The sequence below is a fragment of the Anas acuta genome, chromosome 2 (genome assembly GCF_963932015.1).
Source record: "Anas acuta chromosome 2, bAnaAcu1.1, whole genome shotgun sequence".
Taxonomy (NCBI): domain Eukaryota; kingdom Metazoa; phylum Chordata; class Aves; order Anseriformes; family Anatidae; genus Anas; species Anas acuta.
In genome coordinates, this window is record NC_088980.1 from 36253882 (window position 1) to 36278360 (window position 24479).

General features: G+C 40.0%; 1 protein-coding gene across 4 annotated transcripts in view; it reads left to right on the plus strand.

Moving 5' to 3' along the window:
• Window positions 1-24479, plus strand: part of CREB5 (cAMP responsive element binding protein 5) — a 258609-nt gene that overhangs the window by 160549 nt on the left and 73581 nt on the right. The gene's annotated exons all lie outside the window — the stretch shown is intronic.

Below are 24479 nucleotides of genomic sequence, written 5' to 3' on the forward strand. Positions count from 1 at the left end.
CACCACCTTTGAGCCAAGGTGTAGGTATGCCTGTGGACTTACAGTGCTGTGTTCAGAGGTCAACAGCTCCGACTGTTGGCCTCGATGTGTTTGAAGCTAGGCCTTCTGGCAAGAGGATTTTCTTATTGAAGGATGATATCTTCAGGGACCTAATTTTTAAACAGTAGCCAAGAGAAATGTTAACAGCACTCAGTAAATGAGCATCAGAAGATATATCCAGAAGCACATGTAACCTGTCAAACAAACCAGAGGCCAAACGCACCAATGTCTGTAAGCGATGTTTGCACTGGAGGCTGACCACGCGTGGTCAGCCTCTGAAGAAAGGCATTTTGCTCAAAGCAGGGCCCGGCTGGAAAAGTCCCAGTAAACTTTCCCCACCACGATCCCAAGTAACATTTCCGCCTGCGTCGTTTAATGTGTGCATTGGCAGACTATCCTCTCTATAAGCTGTGTGATTTTAAGCAGTAATTTGGTGCTCCTTAGCTGGTCTCTGCATGCACAAAGGAATTGACTCTGTAGTTGCTGTACAAAAGCATGAGGTAAAAGTGAGAGGATGTATTTAGTTCACTGACTGTGATTCCTCTGTCCCTGTGCTCTTCAATTTTCCTGGCTGTGCAGTAGGACTATTTCCCTTAAATAGTTTAGGAAGCTTAGCTGATATTTGTGAAGCAGTGAAATTTTCAAACACAGGGTACTGAAGAAAACATGTTACCATCAAAGGTATTGTAGGGCGTTTTCACTGTATATCATACGTGTTCAACAAGAATCATAAGGAGTGGCGGACTGCCTTCCCCTGGTGCAGTCCAGTCATAAGGTCTGCGTGCTTTATATGCTGCCTTGCTTGGAGTTGAGTTAGGTGTGCCACCCCCTTGCCCCACAGTGGGCCTTCTTCCAAGCTTTGTGCCTCCAAAGGCAACTTCATTCAGCTGCCAGCTCTGGTTTAAAAACGTGCACCAGGACCTGCTCTTGGCCAGGTGTGGTGGTGTGGTGAGTGTTTAGGTCAGAGCAGGACATTTTCTAGGGAGAGGTAGTGGCCCTGGCGGTGGTGGCCTCACGGCATGAAGACCGAGCTGTCCTGTGCTCCGCTGAGGGTGCTGGGGCAGGAACGGGCCTGGCCTGCCCTTCCCTGTCTCTCTCTGTTCTCCTTCCCACCCGTCCTTTGTTCGTCCTGCACATGCCCGGGCCACGTTCAGCCCAAACTGTTGAGATCAGCTTTGCTGAAAATTACACTTCAGATCAAAATGTGAGTTAGGTTCCTCCAGTATGAAGTGAATGCTGGGTCTTTCTCTGCAGCTATAGATAAAGCAGATATGAAGGTAATTACATCTCATTCCTATCTGACTCTCTTATTTGCCATAATCTCTTTTAATCCCTTTGATACTCATCATAATAATGTTAATCTTAATGAACTCATTTGGTATTAATGCGGATGTGATTTGTAAGTTCAGAGCAGGCTTGCCATCCTTGTTTAGTGTTCATTAATATCCACTTAACTGTGTTTATGCTCTCTTTCTCCTGCAAATGGACTTGTGTATCTTTGTCTTCCACCTAGCTGATGTGGCAATTCCCTTAGTGGAACTCTGTTTCCACACTCACGTTTTTGTTTCCTTTCTATTTCTCTTCCTATTTGTACAATCCCAAAGAAAGGAGCTGTTGGAAACACTGCATCCATCTGCTAATGACTTTCTGTACCCCTATGCTTACTCAGTTCTTCCACTTGCAACATCAAAATTGAAGGAATCCTTATCCTCTTGGTTCTTATTCATGTGGCATTCCTTCTCAGATTGCCTCAGAGATATTACCTTACTATAGCCTTCATTTTATTGTCTCAGAGGGTGAACAAGGAGGAGACACAACCCCTACTCTTGGCAAAGAGACAAATTATTTGTTGCTTACTACCATTTTCTCCCCAAGTGCTCTGTTTATGGGTGGGGTGCCTTGCCCAAACGGTTTCCGATGTGACCAGCCAATTCTAGTGAGGGAGGACTACGTTTGGATTTTGAGCCTGATCCAAAGCTTATTGCAGTGAATGGGAGTGCTGCTTTGACAGGCTCTGGATAAAGTCTTTAAAACTATACTTTTTTCACTCCTTTGAGCACCCACCTACTTTTCAACGTCTCTAGCTTTACCCTGCTGAAAAACTGCCTTTTCTGCCACAGTGATCCCAGGGACTGATTAATCTTGGATCCTTTTTAAGGGGTGACTTCTTCCTTATGTGGGTGTTCAAGTGTTTTTTAAATGTGGCGTGGAATTTCTGTGTTATGGTGCTTGCTGTCTTGTACCTCCACTTCCTTCATACACATTTTTATGGCCTCAATAGTCAAATAGCATTAATTGCTTTTCAGCTCCAGTGACACACATTTTGCTCTTTAGGGCTTTTGGATTCTGAAAGAGCCAGGAAAGTATCATTTACTTAACAGAACATTGTGTATTCCATGCCTGCCTCCATTCTTTATTTAATGTCCTGATATTTCCTTGTAGCATGAGGTTTCTGTGTTAAAATGATTAACTCTACTGGAAACATCTAAATTCCAATTTATCAGAAAATTTCTGCATGATATAATAAAACCACCATTGACTTGGTAAACTTACTAGTCAAGCGTGAAAACTGTAGTCTCTCAGCTCAACACAAGCTGTATGTGTGTGGTGGTCTTTATTTTAGCATATTATCCTTCATTCAAGGGCATCACAGGATGGTTTTCAAATTGCAGCCGTTACTCAAACATTAAGTCAAACATATTAAAGCACTTTATTAGTATGAATACAAGATGTGCTCATATAAATAACAAGGTGGAGGGTTTTATTACAGGTATCTACGGCTCTTGAGCTGCTACATGACCATAAAGAATACAGACCAATTTGGTTCACAGGGGCACTGCTTTCTACAGATCAATAAATCTTTGCCCACTAGCAGTAGCAAAATAATAATAATAAAATTTCATTACATTTTCTCTAAATGTCAACTAATTATCATAAGGCCTGTCAAAAATAATACTGGTAGAATATTTTACCACACTGGAAAAGCCTATCAGCACCAGTAATTTTATATGTCAGTTTTAACATGAGGTAGTTTTTTCCAAACTGAGTCTTATAAACCAGAACAGAAAAAACTTACTGGACCAGATCCTCTCTTGACCTCAGTTTGAGCGTACTCAGTATCATATTAAAAAAAAAAAAAAAAAGTTCCAGTACGTTTTTTCTTTGTTGTCATTCAGTTTCCAGATCTAAGTGAACTTTCTTTCACTGAAGCTTAGGACACGAACCATATTTCTCTTGTAATGTCACTGCAGGATTTCTCATTTCTCTGAAAGCTATTTAGTTTTCTGGCATAGTTTTTATAGGCAAGTTTCTTTTTAAATTCACATCAAAATAAGATTGACTGAAAAATCAAAATAGAGGACTAAATTAAGGTTCAGTTTACAGATTGACTGAACAAACAGATTCCTTGCCACTGGAATCCTGTGTTGACAGATATCTCCTGTGGCCATTTGTATGAAACAGTCATGTGTTGCACAAAGCACAGATTAGTACAGAAATCTCTGTGTATGTGGATCTGTGTATATGCATATATGAACACACACACAACTGTATTTGAGGATGGAAAGTAAAATTGATTTCTGTTATTCCTAAGCAATCCTATTAGAAACAATTTATCACATGAATAAGATTCCGAGTTGAGTGCCTTAATGCAGTGATATACGTATATTCGTTTTGAAATTGAAACTGTATTAACACCCTTCAACTCTACCTTCCACCTTAAGTTTATGAAGAATGAGAAATCAGGTCTTGGGCAAATATTTAAGCAGCTAAAGGGGGGACTTTTTTTTTTTTTTTTTAATCAGTAAGTGCTTTGTTTGGGTTTTACTTGTTAATTTTGTGTAGAATGAAACTTCCTCAATTCAGAGCAAAATCTGATACATCTACTGCAAATCAGTAGATGTTGTAACATATTGAATGAACAAAGAGATTATGCAGCAAATTCCCTTTTAGTAATTAATTTTTTCATATTCTAGTTCAGTTTACTGTCTTGACAAGACTTTGTAGTGCCCTATGAAAGTACTGCAGAATACTTAAGGAAAGGTTCAGAACCTTACCAGCACCAGTTATCAAATTATAATGAGAAAATAAATTAATATCTGGGGGGGGGGGGGGGTGGGGGGGGGGAGGGAAGAGGGAAGAGTTGGAAAAGCATGGATTAATAAAGATCTATTTAGAAAAGTGAAATGTGGTTGATTGAAATGTTTCCATTTAAGTTCAGCATTGTTTAAATTTGGGCTTTTGACAAATAACAATTGTTTCAAGGGAAAATTTTCTCTCTTTGCAAATTGGGAATTTTTATTGCTGAAAAAAATATATATATTTCGCTTTAAAAAGATCTTGAAAAAAAGTACCATTCAGATTCTCACTTGCTGTACACTGAAAGAAGATTAAGCTTTGTACATTTTATTTTCTGCTTGATTGCCAGGGTCTCTTCTAAATATTTCTATTACTTCTGATTTATTTATTTTTTAATTATAATTATTTTTTCATGTATCTGTGGGTAAATGCCCGGGAAGTGTGAAGAGTAACAATGATAAAATAGGCAATACTATTCTGTCAGTTGCGTGTGTTACATTCTAGAGTTTTAAACTTCAGTCTCAAACTGTTCACCTTGTGCCCGGGGACAAGCTCCTGACTGATAGCACAGCCAGCAACGGCACTATCTAGTGTCTCCTTTTCTCCCCTTAAATGACAGTTCTTTATCTCAGGGAGACTTGACTTAAGGAAGCAATGTTCTGATAAGGGGACTTTTTTTGAGTGAAAATCTGATTGAGTTGAGTTTGCTGCTTCCCCACGCAGCTCCATGCACATGGGTGCTGGATATCAGCGACACATCTGCATTGGCATGTGTCTCTCGTGCACAGTAATTTTCAAATAGGACAAACATTAGATATAATAATTAACTGATTGGCTCAGGGTCAGATATTTAAGTTGGCCCAAGCAATCCCCAGAGGATTAGGAAGATCTCAGTTGTGGCAAGAATAAAAACACTGCACTCAGCCAAAATCTTGTTAGTTTGGGATGAAGTCTGCTTTGACAGTTGAAAAGCTCCAAGCAGGTGGGTACCCCCAAATGGTGCACATGTGAGCCTGTCTGAGTGAGCCTGCAAAGGCTTGTGGCACTGCAGCAGAGGTAGGCTGGAGAGTTGTGTGGAGGACAGATGATGTTACTGACATCTTCCCTAGGCTGAAGGAAGAGAGCATTGGGAGATCATTGCTTAGCATGGGGAAGAGACAGATAAAGCGGGATCTAAGTGCAACCTTCAGCTACTTACAGAGTAGGTACAGAAGGGACAGGGTCTTCCTGACCTTGCAGCATAAATACAAAAGATAACAGACACAAGTCTTAGCAAGAGTAGTTCCCATAGGACCTAGGAAAGGAAAGGCACCCACGTGAGGATTGTGGCAAAGCACAGCAGCAGGCTGCAGAGAGCTGGTGCAATCTCCATGGCTGGAGGTTTTCAAAATTTGACTAGAGAAGGCTCCAGGCAATCTGCTGCAATATTGCAGTTAGCTCTGCTTTGAGCAGAAGATTGGACAAGGAGATGTTCAGAGATTCCTTTTGACTGTAACCGTTCTCTGATCCTGTGCTAGGCAGAGATGGCAGAACCGATTATCTGTAAAGGGTGGGGAAATGGGAAGGATTTGGGTGTGAAATTAGGAAATAAAAGCAAATGGTGAGACAGGAAAATAATCCTGCTTGTGCTTGCTTGTGTCCACCTTTTTTTTTGAGAATTTCAGAGTATATGCACCCAACAGGAGTGCTGTAACTGTGGACGTGGCATATCTTTCCAGTTTGCAAATGGAAATTGTTCTTTATTTTACTAGGCATCTGTATTTTCTGTTTATAGTCAAGATTTGCAAAAACAAAATCTAAAATACTGTGAGAAAAAAAAACATCTTTAAGGTACTTTCAAACCGATCAGCTTTTTAAAGTACCTTTATTATATTTTATTTTTTCTCACAAAAATAGGGCACCTAAAACATAGCAAACGAAACTCCGGGCCCTTGTGGTATTTTTCAGCATGTTTTGCAAAACGAAGAGACAAGGATAATTTTTCAATCTTTTGAGCTTTGTCCATGTCTATGTGGGGGATGCATTTGCTAAAATCACTGTAAGCTCAAAGGTATGTTTTACAGGAACTTAGCTAGCAAAAGCTGTTCCCACTTTAAAAATAATGGCACATTAGTGCCTTTTTGCAGTGAACTCCCTGTATACCTTATCCTCCGTTCATATTTATCCATTAACTAATGACTATCCAATATGCTGTCACTAATACCACGGTAAAATCATGTCTTGCCCTCCTGAACGCTCCGTTACTTTATTATTGCAAAATTAATTATTTATTATGGAATATAATGTAAAGACTGAGGAACAGTCACTGGACATGAGTGTTTGCTGACAAGCCTGTGCAGTCATGCTGCCTCAACCTCCTATTAATCTTGAGCTAAAAGGCTTAGAGAAAGATATTGTTCATATTTATGAAAATCCAAAATGTGCAGCCCTACAGCATGCAGCCTGGCTCCCAGTACACCTCTGTCCAATGTTTTACTTCCAGGCATTCACCTTGTTTGCATCCTTTTTTTCCTGTGACTGGGGCAAGCTTTGCTCTTTTAAAGTAAATGTCAAAGATGGTTTTGTACCGCTGTCGGACCGAGAGCAAATTGGTCAGTCTGGATGTGTGGTTAAAAACTTCCTGGCTGGAGGAGCTAATCCCTGCGGAAAGCAAAACAGAAAGTCCCATACTTTCCTTTAGAATATACTATTTCCCCTATTCACTGAAAATTAAATTCCTGCTCAGTTAATTTATTAAGGAACCTACTCAGTCTTTAAGTAAGATAGTTTTGAAAATATCACATTAGATATGTTTTGATTAATGCATAAGTATTGATGTTCATGTTTTTCACTAGCTGTTTGAATCATTTAGAAAAATTTTAGAAAAATCTGTCTTTTCTAGACAAAAAAAAAAAAAAGAATATTAGCTTGTTTTTTGTAGAACAGGAAATGGAGGAGAATTGATTTTCTTTTGTGTCTTGGGTGTGCTTGCGGCAGGTGAACTGTAATGGTAGTTAGCTCTCTGTCAATAATGAAGTTGTTAACTTAGTGACTGAAATTAAAATTATAATTTAGTTTAACTCAAAATGACTTAATTTTGTATTTACTTTTTTTTTCAAATAAAATAGAGTAAAAATAATTCAGCTTAACAAAAACATTAACTGTATGAAATGATTTAGAGAATTTTCAAAATTTCCATCACTTCAAAATAGAACATTGAGAAATGTTTTAAACCCTTGCTTTGCCGAATATAAATTCCTCTCCATGTATAAGATTTACTAAGTAGTATTTTTGTAGTGAATGTAATGATTTTGGTTATTCTGAAATTGCTGTATTTGGCAAATTTTGCATTTGACAGAGAAAAATAAAAATCCTACTATATCTTTTGAGTTTTGCTTTGTAAATCACATTTTTACAATGCAAGTGAATTCATAATGATAGAGTATGTTTCATTTGCACGTACTCTATAGATAACTGATGTCTCTGTTCTAATATAACTTTGAGTTGACACCAGCAGCCTGTAGAAAATCTTTTTGTTATTTCTAACACAAGCACAGCACCATGGATGCTAGCAAAAGTAAGGAGGTTAGTGCAGAAAAGGCTTTGCAAATTATTTTTTTTCCATCGGATCTTTGTCCTCATCCCGTGTGGGGCTGTAGAGCCAGCAATGCTATACTGTGCTGTACTTTGTCGTCTTTTCTGTCGGTAGGACTGAGTTACGATGGTTGAAGAAATGTTGCAAGGTTTGTAAGATTCAAGAATATTAAAGGAGGGCATGTAAATTCATGTAGCTAACTGCTTGCGGGATTGGAGACTAGATGTCCACAGAAGATGACTGAAAAAACTTGTTTTCTTGCCAGTGACAGGTTAAAAATAACTCCCTGCTTTAAGCTGACGGTAATCATGCAGGACCTCTGGGAAAGAGCTTCTTTTTGCTGCAGCAGAAACCTTGTGCATAGTGACCTAAAGAGTTAAATCTTCTGTTTGGTGCCAGTATTCCCTGGAGTTTTGGTGACTTATGATTTTGTCTGTCTGAGTTTTTGATGATTTGAAATACCAAAGGGAGTTGGAAGCGGTTTCATTGAAACATAGTCCGAAGGACTGGTGGTCAGTAGGGCAGGTATGACTGGATGCCCAAAACGTTCATCACATTTGAAAATCATGTTTCTGTTCTGGTGGGAAAATTCTCAATTATTTTTTCTTCTATTTTTCTTCAGGGAAGAGTCAGCAGTTAATGAAAAAGCCCATAAACCCCAATTTTAAGGTTGCATTCTTTAAGTCATAAAATGAAGGTCCTTATGGGTGAGAGAGATGAAATGTATTAAATATCAAACACAGCATTCAGGGTGGATTTTTTTTTAATGGACATTTTCCTTGGAAAAGAACACAACTGAAAAATATGTAACCCTAAGTCTAAGAGGAAATCTGTCAAAACTTGTCAAATTTGTAGTGGTTTTCTTGTTTCATGAGTAGCATGTTTCTGGCTGTGATACACTTTGAATTGCTATCATTTTTTTCCAGTAATGTGGTGTTCTCATGTGGTTATTTCTCCTTGCACTGATCCTTGATATGTTGCTTAAAAAAAAAAAAAAAAAAAAAAAAAAAGTTTGAGTAGTTGAACCATATGTTTATATCATAGCCCCTAATGTCAAAATTTTAATTGATTTTCCCATATTCGGGGTTAGGAGGGGGCTGTATCATGTTCCACGACGTCATAAAAACAAAAATATCTAAAATATGTTTCAAATAAAATGAGGGGGGGGAAGAAAAAATGCTTAACTTAGAAAAGATGTGGGATTCATTAACAAAGGAAAATACTGGCCACGGACCAACGGCAAGCCAAATGTTTTGCCAGCAGTTTGCAGTTCACAGTCATCATTGCATGTCACTCTGCCTCCTGCACCAGCCCCTCCAACCATATATGCCTTCCTTTTAAAGAGAAACCTGTCTGGTTTGAGTTGAATAAATTAATTTGGGTTTACTTAGTTTAAAAACAAAAATATAGAGGGTCCAATTTCATTTCATTATGCCCGTGGGTAAAGCAGTCCAAGGTAATTACAACCACAGTACTGGTTGCTCTATCTTAATTAAAGAGGGTTTTTTTTGCACATAGGTTTTTGCACAACATAATAAAATAGTTTGTGGTCTGGCTAGCCTCAGTGTCACAAGAGCGTACTCACTTGAGAAATTGTCCAGCTTTTCTAAAAGCTGAGGCCCTTCCATGCAAGAGGAAGCGTGGAGCTGCTCAGCAGAGCACAGGTAGTTTTCAGTCCTTCCTATTTAATGTAAGGGCACAATCATAAATCATGCAGTGAACAACGTTTCATATACTCTCCTGCTCTAAGTAGCCTGCTTGTCAGCAGCAATGAATGTAGGCTTCAGTGAGTCTTTAAGCAATTGTGTACTCTAGGAATGTGCAACATTGGTTACACACCTGTGACCAAACCTCTAATTTCTGTAAACTTTTCTAGTAATGTTTTGGGTTGCTTGGGATTTTTTTTTGTCTCCTTTGCAAATAAATATGATTTATTGCTTAGTGAATCCATTTACAGAAAAGGCATCAAAGACTTTTAAATAATGCACTTGGGATGATGATTAAAAAAAAATAAAACACAACTCAAATCCCAACAAGCATGTCTAAGATGCCCTGTTATTAGAAAAGTCAAAGGAGGCATGTTTGCTAGTTGAATAAATCAAATAGTGTTGTAAAAACACTGTCTCAGGGATGATTAAGGGTAAGTGATTTTCATTACTACATTAAGTTCTCCTTTCTGTTGTGGTGCTTTTTATATCACATCAAGCTTTGCTATTTACTTACACTGCTTTAAAAAACTCGAATGTCTCAATTACTTAAATCATGACCCAGTGCATTGATTCTGGAAGATGGCAACATAAGCTAGCTTTATTTAATGGTCATGAATCTGATTGACTTGTTCTTTCTTTGGATGCTCTAGCTTATGCAGTTGGTAAAACCGATTTAGTTCAATTTTGTAAATAGCAGGGGACCATATTCTTGGGTTGCTCAAGTCAGTAGGATTCCATTGCCTCCAACAAGTTCCCTCTCCTCGCCTGGTGCTGATGCTGTCATACAAGTTGCATGACTTTCCCTTTTCCTGGATGCACATACTCATTGTTTACTTGACAGCCCTGTCTGACTTGACTGAGTGTAACTCCAGCTAGAGAGTTAGAGCCACTGGTTGTCCTTGACCCAGGTCACAATTGCACTACCTTGCTCATTTGCAAGGGCAAGGTTAACAAATATGTCTGAACCTTCAGGAAGGGTCCCAAGGTTGTAATAACAAACATCCAAAGGGGCATAGATTTTTTGTTCAGTGACCAGGCAGTGGATTTTCTTTCTTTCTGTTGGGTGATCTGAATTCTCCCATGGAGAGGCAGACTAGTTTAGCTTCAGCTGCTTAAAATGACATAGTTTCACCTGAGCTTGCATTTATGGAGGAGAAAGTACCAGCAGGCTGTGTGTTGTACCCTGTGCCAGGACTCCAGCCAGGGGGAGGGCAGCCCTCGGCCATGTCTGGGCTGCTCAGAAGCAATGCTAGCAGTGGCTGCCCACAGGACAAAGGGAGCTGGAACACAAGATGCTTGACAAAGCTCTCCCAGCCTCCCTAGGCATGGCCCAGGTCCTTGGCATCACAGTGTGCATAGGGCTAGGAGTATGATTATAGATGTCTGGGCTTTCTAGAGGTCTTCAAACCTAGAATTAAGCATGTGTAAATGGGGAGAATTAGCCTAGAGGTGGACCAGAGGAACTTCCACCCCCATCACATAAGTTGAGAACATGAAAAAACTGATTTACTTCCCACTCTGTGAGGTGTTACTGAAGCAACAATATTCAAGTATCCTTCTAGGGTGCAGCTGCCAAAGAAGTGTTTCACAATGAACACAGAGGGGCATCCCTGTGGCAGCCTCAGCTGAGGTGCTAATGATTTCATAACCTGCTCTTTTATTATGCAAGCTATAAAACCTGCTGAGACTGTTCAGCACGGTGGTTCCTGCTGCCAGGGCAGTAGTCAGGGCGCAATGGTGGATCGATAATGGGTTTCCATGTGGAACAGATCTGTACTGGATGTTTTACATACGTGGCTTTGAAAATACAAGAAAACAGCCACTTTCTATTTCCATTTGCATTAGAGACTTCTCATGAATATCTGAAATAGACATTTATTGTGACCATAACCCTACCACAAATTAAAATCAGATCTTGAGTCCCCTGTGAAAAAGAAGCTCATTATAATGTATGGAGATGTCAGAAATGATACTAAATGACACTTAACTCTAAACCCCAAACACTATGCTTATCCATGGCTTAGGGTTAAATTTACAGTGGAAATAAGACCGGGAGCTAAGCAAAGTTACAGGGGTGTTGGGGGGTGGGGGGTGTCCCGATAGATGTACAGCCACAAGCTAAAGAACAAACAGCTGGTTGTATGTGTCTGCCAAATGCAAAGTGTCTTGCATATATATACTGCTGCATTTTCTTCTCTTAAGCCATAGATTACCTTTGTTGCATATCCCACACAATCTGGGCCAGATTTATACGATGTGTGATGTTGTTGATTCAGACGGTTGATTTGTTGCTATAGAGAGAGAGATAAAGACAGATTTCTGTGTTGGTCTAAAAGATACACATCTGAATTATGCTTAAACACTACATTTCTCATCAAATTTTATGTGGGAGACATTCTAAGGACTTGTTATCTGCTAGGCTGATATCAGGGCAAAATCGGGTGTTCACAAAATAGGGAGAGACCAGGGGAAAAAAAATACAAACCAAACCAAAACATGCAGACCTGAAATCTGACTTTGCCACTGTTCTTTGCACTCATCATATTTGCCTTTCCTATTAAAAAAAAAAAAAAAAAAAAAAAAAAAAAAAAAAGGAGAGAGAGAGAACAACAACAAAAAATGCACAGTGGAGCAAGTAAGCCATGGCTTCCGACACCTGGACGTCAGCCATGCTCACTGCTGTGCAAATTCCTGCTGCTCTCTGAGCTGAGATCATATTGTTGGAGATGGCAAGTGTATAGAGCACAGATCTGTATCTTTCTTCCATTGCTAAATATTAACAGTAAAAAATAAATGCAAGTGATGCAACAGGCTTTGACCAGACCTATTTATGTGACTGCTGAGATATTTTAACCAGATCAGTCAAAAGTCTGGCTCCCTGAGGGCCAAACCAAATAGATTTGATATTACTGTAAACTGAGTGGAGCTGCCACTTTGTTGTTTAGGTAAAGTTGACAGTTTTCACACATTTACCTGCATTGTATCAGCATGTCTTGGGCTGAGTGTGTGACCAACACTTTGCTTATTTTTAGGAGACCTATAGAGAGTGGCATGACTTCTCCTTCCTGTTCTACCCCTGCTGGTTCTTTTTCTTCCTAAGCTAACAAATAATCCTTTTCCCCTGCCCTTCCAACAACTCTGAGCAAACAGGTTTTTTAACAAAACAAAACAAAACAAAACAAAAACCTACTAATGTTTGTCAGGCCATCAGGACAAACAAATTACATTGTCAGAGGACTTCCACTGACAGTTCCAGGGTACCAATTCCCACAGTTTAACTCTGGAAACTCTTAATGCAAATGCTGCAGTTGATCTCAGTGATTATGGTGGCACTTCACTGGAAAGCAGCACTTGAGTTTGGTTTCACAGCATTGGCCAGCCAGCTACACTTGTGTTCCTGGAAGGGTTTGATCTTTTTAAAGCATTGTGTACAAAGGTAGTTCCTCCTTGCCTTGCAATGCTGAATTATGATGCCGAAAACTGTGAGGTGAACTACCGAAATGTGCAAAATCTTAAGGTTATCCAGTATACTCAGAGTTTCAAATTCATCTAATTCAGTGTTTGACTTACCATTGATGTATTTACTTCCCTAGTATAGGAGTTTTTTTATCTAAAGCACTGTTTCAGCAGTAGTCCTCAACAGGGAAAGTGAGGGAAAAAAGAAACAGTGCAAACCCAAACTCTTCATGGATTTAGTGAATATTCACTGTTCATGTTAAAAACACATGAAATAAAAAATCAGGAAGGACACTTCCCCCAACAAAACAGTGCATTCATACTTCAGGCTCTTGGAAGGATGACCTAAACTTGTTGCATGATTGACTGTTGACCATTAATCCCTTTACTTTAAACTCATGCAATATACGTTATCTTAGTCTTCCTCACAACATTCTCTTTTGGGAGACTGTTTCTTCTTTAGCATCAAGTTTTCCTCGAGACAACAACAACAACAACAAAAAAAAAGACTGCAAAACACCAAACCATACAAATTGGAAAGCAAAGATATAAAATAAACTTCCATTTACTCATTTGTTTTTCTTAATGCCATGTAATGTAGTGTAGTGGTTAACATGTAAGTCAACACTGTAGGGTATAATTTAGGAAGATATCTTCATAGGTGTGATACAATTTTATGGTTCTGACTATTCTAAATGACTGCAACAGCAGCACTTCAACAAATGAACTTCAATAGCAAGATCATCATGCCCAAAGGAATATCTGCCATAATGGGATCAACTTCTCCTTGTCTTTCTCTACTGTATGGGCTGTACAAACCAAAGAAGAAGGCAAAGAACAGTGGAAAGATGGACTGCAGGCCAGCATGTTTGCTTCAGTGACAGTATCAATAAGAGCAGAAATGGTAGAATTTGGCCAGTATGTTCAGGAGAAACACCATGTGTATTGTGGTGATCCTCCTGCTTCACTTCATAAACTAATCACCACCAGAGGTCAGGAGAAATTACTTAGTAGTAGTACACAGATGTAAGTCAAGGTGTAAGGTGGGGATTTCTGTTTTCTGCTGAAGCATAAAGCATTGATCACTGTCAAAGCTTGTTTCACAGCTAGATGTAATGCATGTTATATGCTGTGTGTTTATGGAGTGTGCGTGCATGTGTGTATATGAGTGAAATTCCCAGTTGGTTTAAATCCATTGTCTTTGGCAAAGCTACATTTTACACCATTGAGAATTGGCTCTATTGCTGTTGATGGATTCATGCTTTTCCTATTGTTTTCTCAAATTATTTTGTTAACTGGGTTACAGCTTGTGAGCTGTCTTTATTTTCAGGTCTTTTTTTCCTCAGTGATATTTTGCTCATAAGCAAGCATATTTTGAAGGTCAACAGGTAGACTAAAACACAAAGCTCTTTAGGAGAAACATTTTGAACATTCTAACTGAAAAGAAAAAAAGATTGAAATGATTCTTAATCTCTTATTTTCGTTCTAAAATCTAGTCAAGAGAAACAGTAAATTCCATATAAATATACAAAAGAGGCATTATATGTTTGTCTTTTCTTATTTATCCCATTTTCAATCACTTTTATTTAAAATAATTCATAATAGTAACTATCCTGTCTGCTTTAAGCTGGAGATTAGAAAAAAAAAATGTGCTCGCTGTCTGACATTATGGACCATTTAGAATTGCTGCTTTTTATTACAAGTATTGGCTGATTTGTACGCATATTTTTAAAACTAAGATTTAAGATTTACATGTTATCTGGAACTTGATCTATAGCTTGAAAGGCTACTGTAGCCACAATAAGAATGAAAATAACCCTGAACTGTTGAAAATTCAACTCTGAGCACCCAAAGTGGTAATGACTGCAATAGTAGTTTTGTCGATATTTATAAATCAATGCAAACCAGAAACTGGATGTTTTAATTTACTACAGTTTCAGTGTAACTGATACCCTCAAGTTTGGAGCTTTAAGCTTTGTGAAGTGCAATGTTATTGCAGGGCATGCATCCAATTTTTAAAACATTATATAGATTGGAGACAGATGAGCTTTTCAGAATTATTTTAGGCCTATTTTGATTGAATGCCTGAGATGCAGTTTCCAGTGGAAATTAATTGCATTGATGTGAAAACAAATGAACTCCAACCTCAAAATTAGCTGCAGGTTCATGCTTAAACCAGTGCTTAAAAGGGAAGGAGAGGGCTCAGATAGTGACTGGAAATCACAATGGCAATGTACATTTTGTTACAAGAATAAAATAACTTTTTTCTATGCCTGCTCTCTGTTGCTGTCTCAGTGTGCATACATGCAGAAGGAGAGAAATTTCTCCATGAATTTGTGGTTGCGTGTGTGGACAACAGGTTCAGTATGCTAGCACTTCTCCCCCTTGCACACACTGGAAACCAGGGCCCATCTTTGCTGGCCTCTGGTATCATCTGAGTGTGGGTGAAATCCACATCAGCCCCTACCTGGAGAGCTTCTGTCATTGTTATCGGGCATTTCTGGAGCATGCAGTTCAGTAATATATGCTGTTCTGGGGGACTACTACTACATAGCAGCTAATGGGATTTCTAGCCTTTAGTGAAGTTTCCCTGAGATATGTAAAAAATGCAGTAGATGAGTTTTGGATTCCTGCTTGCTCAAATGATGCTCTCAGTCTGTGCCAACACTGATTGGCATGCAGGCTGAGAAGGCAATATGTCCTCTTTGGATAATGAGAGCGCTCAGTGTTGGCTTGGAGCTGATCTCCACTGAAGTACAGCTGAAGCAGCTCTCAACAGCTTTGTTCCTTCTGCCTTAAGGCTCACCTCTCTCCTGTGCTTCTCATCATATGTACTAATACAGCTGGAGGTTGGGAATTTTAGCATGTTTAATAGATGAACCATGTGTAAAGGTTCCTTCTAGGACGTGGCATATATTCATTTTGATTTTTATGAAAGTTTGAAAGGAATCAGTGGAGCGGGTTGGGGGTGTGAAGAAGGTCACTGAAGATATAGAACTACTTGGCAGCAGCACAATATTTTTACACCTGGAAGTGACTTGCTAAACAGATAATTGAGGGTCCCCCATCACGTACGTACATCTCTCCCTTCTTGATGACTGCCACCCCCTGAAACAACCTACAGCATACTCTGAATGAGTATGGGGCTGTGACAGCGGTGGGCTACTCACAACTGCTTTCAGCACAACTCTGTGCTGTAGTGAAATCTTGACAATCCAGGAGCATGTGCTAGTGGCCGAAGTGTTGGGGAAGCCATGAGTATTAGAAAGGGCAGAGTGAGCTGTTTCTGTGATATTCTTGTTAAAACATGGGGTTAATGACTTGATTTTGGTCATTCATCTTGGGCTTTTCAAAGCTCCTCATTTTCTATTTTGCCTGTTTGGTATTTTGATTAAGAACTTAAGAATGTGTTTTCTTAAATAATGCCTTCTTAAAAATGTCTAACAGATATGTTAATTTTGTACTATTTTTAGTGTTATGAGTTTAAATCTCATTTCATAAGTATGCACCTTCTTGTTTTTCCTCACTAGTTACTGTGGGCAAACTACAGTTCCATATTGCATACAGCACAGTTGTGTCTTGTCAGTTTAAAAACACACTGAGTCTGCTGGTGGCAGATTGCTGGCACATTTTTCTCTCACAGACACTGTTTTCATTAGTTAGGCTTTTTCTGGCAACATAGTGGCCAGAGAGATCCTACAGGTCCTTCAATAGCATTATGACTATGTGTGCTACCAGTTTTATTGCCACATGGTCTGTCTTCAGACCCAGCAAAATTTGGAGCCCCTACCTTTGGCTTTGTACAAGTTCTAGACTGACAAAAATAACTGAGAAGCTGAAGGATAAACTTTTATTCAGTTTCATGGATATGTAGCTAAAAAATTGTAAAGATCTACAGAATCACAGAGTGTTTGAGGTTGGAAAGGACTTCTGGAGGTCCTCTGGTCCAACTTCTCTGCTCAAGCAGGGTCACCTAGAGCAGCTTGCCTAGGACTATGTCCAGGCGGCTTTTGATTATCTACAATATTTGTCCCATTTAAATAAATAAATAAATGCCGGATGCTCCTTTTTGGGTGCACTAGGTCTTTCTGTTCACTATCCAGGGCAACTCTGTTTCTGTGGGGACTTCATTTAGGTGCCTGAATTGCCCAGGATCAGAAACCTGCCTGAGATTTCAGGCTTGTCACTTGAGCAGCAATCTGGTGTTTTATGTGTAATTCAGGACTTTCTCCAGCCTCCTTGGGCACAATGAACTTTCTGCTCTAACTTTTGCAACACTGGATGTGGGGGCACATGAGGGGATTTTGAGGAAGAGAAAGCCATGAGATATTAAGCCATCCAATGCATAAAGTTTTTATAGTAGTCCTTTCTGCCCACAGGCATATGAGAAGATCAGCAAGTACATCTTTCTTAGACACGCGGGCAGGCAAACATCTCTGAAACACAAGGGCATGAAACTGCTGCTGCGGCATCCATCATTCTGTTGAGGACAGTGAAAACATGTGCTGTCATCTTTGACATTTTAATTGAAAAGAAAGCTTACACAGATTTCGACCTTAAGCAGTGTGTTTATACAAGTGTATACAGAGAAATAATCTGTCAGTTCAGAGCAGGCTCATTGCTATAGGAGTTGGTTTAGTAACTGAACAATCCAACATTAGCTCACACACCTTGCCTTGTTCCATGCCTCAATAATTTTTAGTAGAAATACTTTGCCTAGAGGCATGCAGTTATTAAAAAAAGAGGCTCAGCTTGCTTAAAGTCTGGAATTATTAGCTCATGGTAACAAGCCTGCACTGGAGAAACTGTTGGTTCTTTGTTTTCATGACTTTGCTGTAATTCACCGTCTTATTTTCAGAGACAAACTTCTGCTTTGTTTGGGAAGTTAAAAAAAAATGAACAAAAAAAAGGAAAAATAAATCACTTCAAAAAGATTCTTTTTTTTTTTATTATTATTATAAAGCAGAGTTTACAAAGCTCTTTTATCTTAACATTTCTATTAAATTTCACTGGTCCAAATAATAAGGGTGAATAGAAACAGAATTTTAATTGAGAAATTTGTTTTGCCGTATTTCCACTACAGGGATTTTTTGGTACTGGGTACTCACTGAGAGTTCTCCAAATACTGTCTCAGCCCTTCAAGAGTAAAGAGGACTTTTACTCTGTCTTTTTTGTGATCTATTATTCTTTCCATACACAGATCTATGAAAGTCAAATAAATGCCATTTGCCTTGCTGCAAAGTGTTTGCAAACGTCCAGCTGCTGGAGTCACTTGAGCAAATGAAGGCTCCAACACCTTTACGTAGCACAAACCTGGCAGAACAGTTGCTTGGTGTTCAGTTGTCACTTTCGTCTGAATGCTGGGATTAGGATTATTTCCAGTTGTTTAACCTGTTGATGTTTTTCCTTGAGGAGCCTTAAATTCTCAAATTTTCATGAATTTGCCAGGCTGGAGCCTTAAGCCTGACCCTTAAAATGAATGGGCATTTTAGAAAGCATCTGTGTAAGTTTTATTGCTGTTATGATTCCTGGTTTTGAGTCAGCTGCCATTAGGTGTGCTTGATTATTGTTGTCACCTTTTTTCTTCAGTGGAAACTGGTTCACTTTTATTTGCAGTGATGCCAGATCATGTGTTTTCCTGAAGAACTAGGCTTTTGGTCCTGTTTGAGCTGGGAGAACGTGACAGTGGGATCAGTTTGACATTGTTGCTTGCTTTCATGATTAAGTGTTCTGTCATGTTTATGCTGCAGATTTTTTGTTTTTAACCCATTTTTTTTTTATTTTTATTACAAGAATGTGTTTTAGTTCTTTATAATCCCTTGAACCTGCCTTTCGCTGTGTTTCCTTGTTTTGCTTTAACTATGCCATTATCCTCCACGTATCATTTGTGAGTTCCAGCTGTGTGCATAACACTGTGCAGAACATAAACTTCTCTGAGGAGGCTGTAGTCTAAGAAACCATTCTAGCTTTTCTTATTTTTCTTGTAATGGGTCAGGCAATAAGACCCAGTGAAATATTTAGAGGGAAGGGAAGATTGAAACCAGCAGTTTCTAAGACCTGTGAGAGCCAAAAGGCAAATGTTAATGGGTTCTCTGAGGCTTCCAAGGACCTGCTGGTCCTTGTACTTATGCTTAATTTGCAGAGGTTCCTTGAACATGTGTTCAGGAAATATAGGTGGCATTAACACAATTGGAATTTCTAAAGGCAAAATTTATCATTGACTAAATCTTTAAATAGAATTTGGCCCACTGACTACATTACAGCAGTGGGGCTGCTGACTTGTGGGGCTTTTCTCCTACAAGCTCAGCATTCTTAACATATATTAGAGTAATTTTTATATATGTTCCGAGTATTTTCCTGCATGTACACCCATTCCAGGTCCATCTTCTGTTTTCCTTACTCTTTCCCTTCAGTTAGATGTTCTGTCCCTGTGAATTAAAACATATGAGCAAGAATATGTTTCTGATGGAGTTGCTTTGTTCCCACTGAACACCTCACATCAAAGGATACATGAATTGAGAAGTAACATCTTGTTGTTTGCTTTTGACTATGTCCGTATCATTTCACGTCTGCTGTATCTTGCTCCTTATGTGATGCCCGTTACCGAATTCCTTCTACCTCTGTGCCAATGTATAGCTTGTTATCTTAATTGTGCCAGCTCTTCTCACTTAACCTGGCTTTCTCTTCGCTTCTGAATCAAGCTTCTTGTCTTTAAGACTTTTCTCAGCTTAGTCTTATCTTATCTCATTCCTCTAGTTTCTCATTACAGTGTCAAGCATCACTTTCCCTTTGCCAGTGTCTGTACCATCGGCTAGTTTCTCTTTCCCAGGCTGAAGTCTCCTCTTGTACAACAAAAAATCCTTAAGTTAACACATGTATAAAACATATGCACACTCTATTTAAAAATCTCTGCAGAAAGCATAGCAAAGTCTTCTAAATTATGAGCCACAATTTTTCCTCTCTAGAGTATTGCCCTTCCTGTGTCTCAATCTTAGTTACTCCCTTCCTCTTGCAAACTTCCTCAGTCCTGTCATTTCTGAGCTTGTATGAGTTCAATAAAAAATATACAAAGAAACAAAAAAGCAACCAGAGGAGTGCCACTAAACTGCCTCCAACTCTCTAGCATATTTATTTGCTTGTGTGTTCTGTCTCCATCTTCTACTTTTCATCTGTTTTGTGTCTCTACATTGTAAACACACTGTGTAAGAATTGTCTCTTATCTGTGTTTGTACAGTGCCAGGCTCAATGGGGTCCCGGTCCAGACTGGGACCTTTGGGCACCACTACAGTACAAATGTCTGCTACTGATAATAACAATCTACCCACATCGTGCAGATGTCTGAATTGTCTGAGAAATACAAACAAGGATCTTTACTAGGTTGGCAAAGATCCATTAATTTTAGGTGCCAGTTTTCTTTCCCTCTGAATATGATTTGGCTTTCTGAAAAAAACTGGCGACATAATGCTCCCATTTCTTGGAAAGCTTGGCTCTCTGATGATGCCGTGATTAAAAAGTTGTTAAATGTGGAGTATGGCAGACCAGGTGAGGTCCCTTGAATTTTGTGAGGTATTCCAAGTACTTGTCTGATGCCTTGTTGCTTTCCATTGTGTTTGTTTTTGCTTTCCTCCTCTGAATGACAAATGAATAAATTGAAACTAGACACAACTGTCCTACTTTTCTGGTGGAGGGTGCATCTCAAGTAATGGTCCACAAAGGAGGAAAACCGTAGCTGGCTTATTAGGCTAAAGTACGGGCACTGTGGATCAAGCAACAGCAGGCCCTGCAAGTGAGACAACCCCTCCTGTCAGTACACTTTTCTCAGGTTAAAACATCCTCTCCAATTCTTAGCCCTCCAACTGAATGTTACAATTATGGAAGGCCGATGACAGAACTCAGATCAGGTACTCTGGCCTCAGTAGCTGCTGTGCAAGTGGTTTGTAGCTTGTCTGAAGAACCACATGCTCCAGTGAACTATATCAAAACCATTTATCAATAAAAAGTTTTATTATGATGGTACTTAGTGGCCCATGAGACATTCAGAGGCTTGACAGTTGCCAGCTGTTCTCCTTCTTAGCATGATAGCCCGCTTGGGTGCTTCTACCTGCAAGCAGACCAAACCACATCACCTACTGACATTCCGTGAAAGTGTCTAGGATGTAGATATGTAGTGATTGTTCATCATTGCATTGATCATAAGGGTGCCATCGCTGCCTTAGTCACCTGTGTTTCCCTTTTTCTCTCCCTCATTCTATCCTTGGTCTATAAGTTTTCTGAGGCAGGACCTCACCCACAGTTTTTAAACCAAGGCTTGTAGGTGCTGTGGTAATAAGTATACACGTATATATATACATATATAAATATACATATGTATATATATAAAGAGATGAAAGTCTGGGCAAGTCTATGTTGCATAACTGGAGTGTGGTACAGAAATCCCTGAGCCAGTGCTGACCCAACATGGCAAATTGCCACAGCACAGCCAGCCACCTGTGGGCTCTTCTGTGTGAGCTGGCTGGGTCTGGAGGCCATAGAAATCACGAGATGAATGAGATCCTTTGCTCAAATGCAACTCCATAGACATGTGGCTTTACGTTTTCCAGAACAGCTAAAGTAGAACAAACTGTGTTGTGGTGGAGCTATTCTTTCTGACCTTTCACAAATCCTACATGCCAGAGAGTAAGGAGCAGGACAGGGGTTGTGGTAAGACCCACTGACCCGGGGTGCTTTGCCATTAGAAATATGCTACAGTAATGCTTTAAACAGCTTTAGGCCTTCTGCACACAAGCCTGAATGATCTGGGTTAATATTGACCTAATCTCATGAGACCTCAGCATGAAATTGTCATTTACAGAAACTATCATTGAAGAGTACAAGTTAAGGGAGGCCTGGTCTTTTAATAGACAAATGTAGCGTTTAGTCATCAGACAGTCTAGAAAACTGGGTCAGATCGGAGTTGCATCATAGCAGACAGAATATTTGGTATTAATCAAGAAGGCACATAGCAAAGTATATATCATAGATATTTGATTACATTAGTGGATTTATCTTTAATCGTTGGGTAGAGTCATATGATGGAAAATGATCGAGTCACCATGGCTTAGCAGGGTACCGCCCATCTGCCTAAATGTTAGTAACGATGACTCATGGTGTTAGCACAACCCTACAGAGGGAGAAGAGCCAACCCTGTCAGTTGGAGCAGCCCAGCTAACACGTGGTATTTTACTAAGCCACTGTAAAGGCTATCCATCCAGGCTCTGTATGCCCAGCGAGATGGTGTGCAAATCCTGACTGAGATCACATAGTGTCCAGCCGCATTCTTCTGTGGGAACAAGAGGAAAATTCTTAAAGTTGGGAAAAACCCTACAGATAGCCAGATTTTCAGTGAGGTTGAGCACTTGCCAGTTCTCTATCTTATCTGTCCTTTATTTATGGGCTGTTTGCCCAACAACCCTGTTTATTTAGCAGCACAGGTGCCAAGGAATTAAAATCCTTCGGTCAGCAATATTGACTGACTGGCTACAGGCTGTACCTCCTCAGCATTTGTAAAGCGAGGAGCAGAGTCAACGTGTCCAACATCAAAAATAACAATTATAAACTCTTATTGGCTTTCTTTGCTGCGGGTTAAAAAGCAACAACAAAAGAGATTGTGTTGTCCTTGGAAGAAGAAGAAATGCCTTAGAAGTAGACAAGCTGAGCATCTCAGCCTATGTATACGTACGTTCTTTGTCATAAATATCCCCTGAGCTGGCTGTGCATGTGCATGTGAGTGCATGTTAATCAATGACCTGCCTTCAATGTGAAAGCAATAGAAGTATCCACGAGTACTGGCCAATGTCAGACTGCCCTGACGGTGAGCTTTGTCTGGTGTGCGTTATGTAGCACTTTTATTGGTGGCAGGAGCAGTGCAGACTTTTTCAACAGAGGGTCAACCTGGAAGCACAAGGTTTCTCTGCCTGTTCTGCAGCTCTTTGCAGAAACGCACTTGGGAGTAGACTTGCAGGAGTTTAGCAAGAAGAAATACCTGAAGTACTGAGGATTTTTTTTTTCTCTAGCTAAGTGTAAAGCATATGCAGACCTCCAAAGTGAAGCAGCTTTAAAGGTGAAACTGGGGACAGCAAGGAAGCTTCTTTGCCATTTTAATAAATACCAATAATTCCCTTTTGCCCAAGTCCCATATTCCCAAACTCATTAAAGCAATTTTGGAAATGTTTTTGGCTCTGGAACATATAAGCAAAACTCAAACCTTGCAGTCCCTTGAGAATCACGTGCACAAATTGCCTAGGTCAGGCCAAAATAAGTTTCTGTCAAACAGCCTAACACCTAAGGTTATTATGAAACCGGTGAATTGTACAAAGGGTCTATATATGGGACAGTCTCCAAATGACTAAGTGGGGAGGGGGCTGTTGTCATGGCATTTGTTTTACTTTGGTCACACTGCAAACTCAAGTGATATTTTTATTGAACACATTCCTCCCGTTAGCCAGAACAGGAACTATAGGCTGTGTCTCAGCTGGTGGACCCCCATGAGAGTGCACCAACGCTTTCCCCTTCCCTTCCCTTCCCTTCCCTTCCCTTCCCTTCCCTTCCCTTCCCTTCCCTTCCCTTCCCTTCCCTTCCCTTCCCTTCCCTTCCCTTCCCTTCCCTTCCCTTCCCTTCCCTTCCCTTCCCTTCCCTTCCCTTCCCTTCCCTTCCCTTCCCTTCCCTTCCCTTCCCTTCCCTTCCCTTCCCTTCCCTTCCCTTCCCTTCCCTTCCCTTCCCTTCCCTTCCCTTCCCTTCCCTTCCCTTCCCTTCCCTTCCCTTCCCTTCCCTTCCCTTCCCTTCCCTTCCCTTCCCTTCCCTTCCCTTCCCTTCCCTTTCCTTCCCTTCCCTTCCCTTCCCTTCCCTTCCCTTCCCTTCCCTTCCCTTCCCCTGAATCTATGTTTCCTGCTTTTTTGGCCCTGTCCTAATGACTTCTCAGCCCTTTTGCTGAACGAGTGCTGGTACAAGGAGCAACTGCGCTTTAGGTGGAAATAGGATGGTCATGGACTGTGTACTTTATTTTCTGAGATCTTTTTTCCTGCAGAACTTTCATCCCACTTACACCATCTCCACAGTGCCCCAGGCTCACCGTAGTGCTGCGTAGACCATTTGTCCCCTCTCCCATAAATGGATTCATGTTTGATCAATCACGCTGCTTTTTGCACCTTCTCAGGAGGTTATATCGTGTATTTAGGAGACATTACCTTGAGTTTCTTTGGGGGGAGTGAAGACGTAAAGTACATCACGTTCCTCCATCAGCAGATAACCAGGGAGGCATAGGAAGAGCTTCTTGTCTATATATAAGCTACATTTGTTGTTATTGGATTTTTTTTTTTGTTTCTTCTGAATAAGTACTATATGTGTCTGGGAGGATTTTTTAAACATCCTTGAAAACACAGGCTTTTTTTCTTCATGGAGAACCAAGACAAAAGGATGGGTTCAGTCATCTGCAGCTGCCAAGAAGAGGGCAGCTGAGGGCAGGGGGTGGGAGCAGCAGGAGTGTCTGCGGCGAAGGTCAGGAAGGGCAAAGATTTTGAGGTGGCTTTGTTGGAATAAAATGTTTCTGGACGGGAGTGGGCTTTTAGAGAGGAGGATTGAAGGATTGA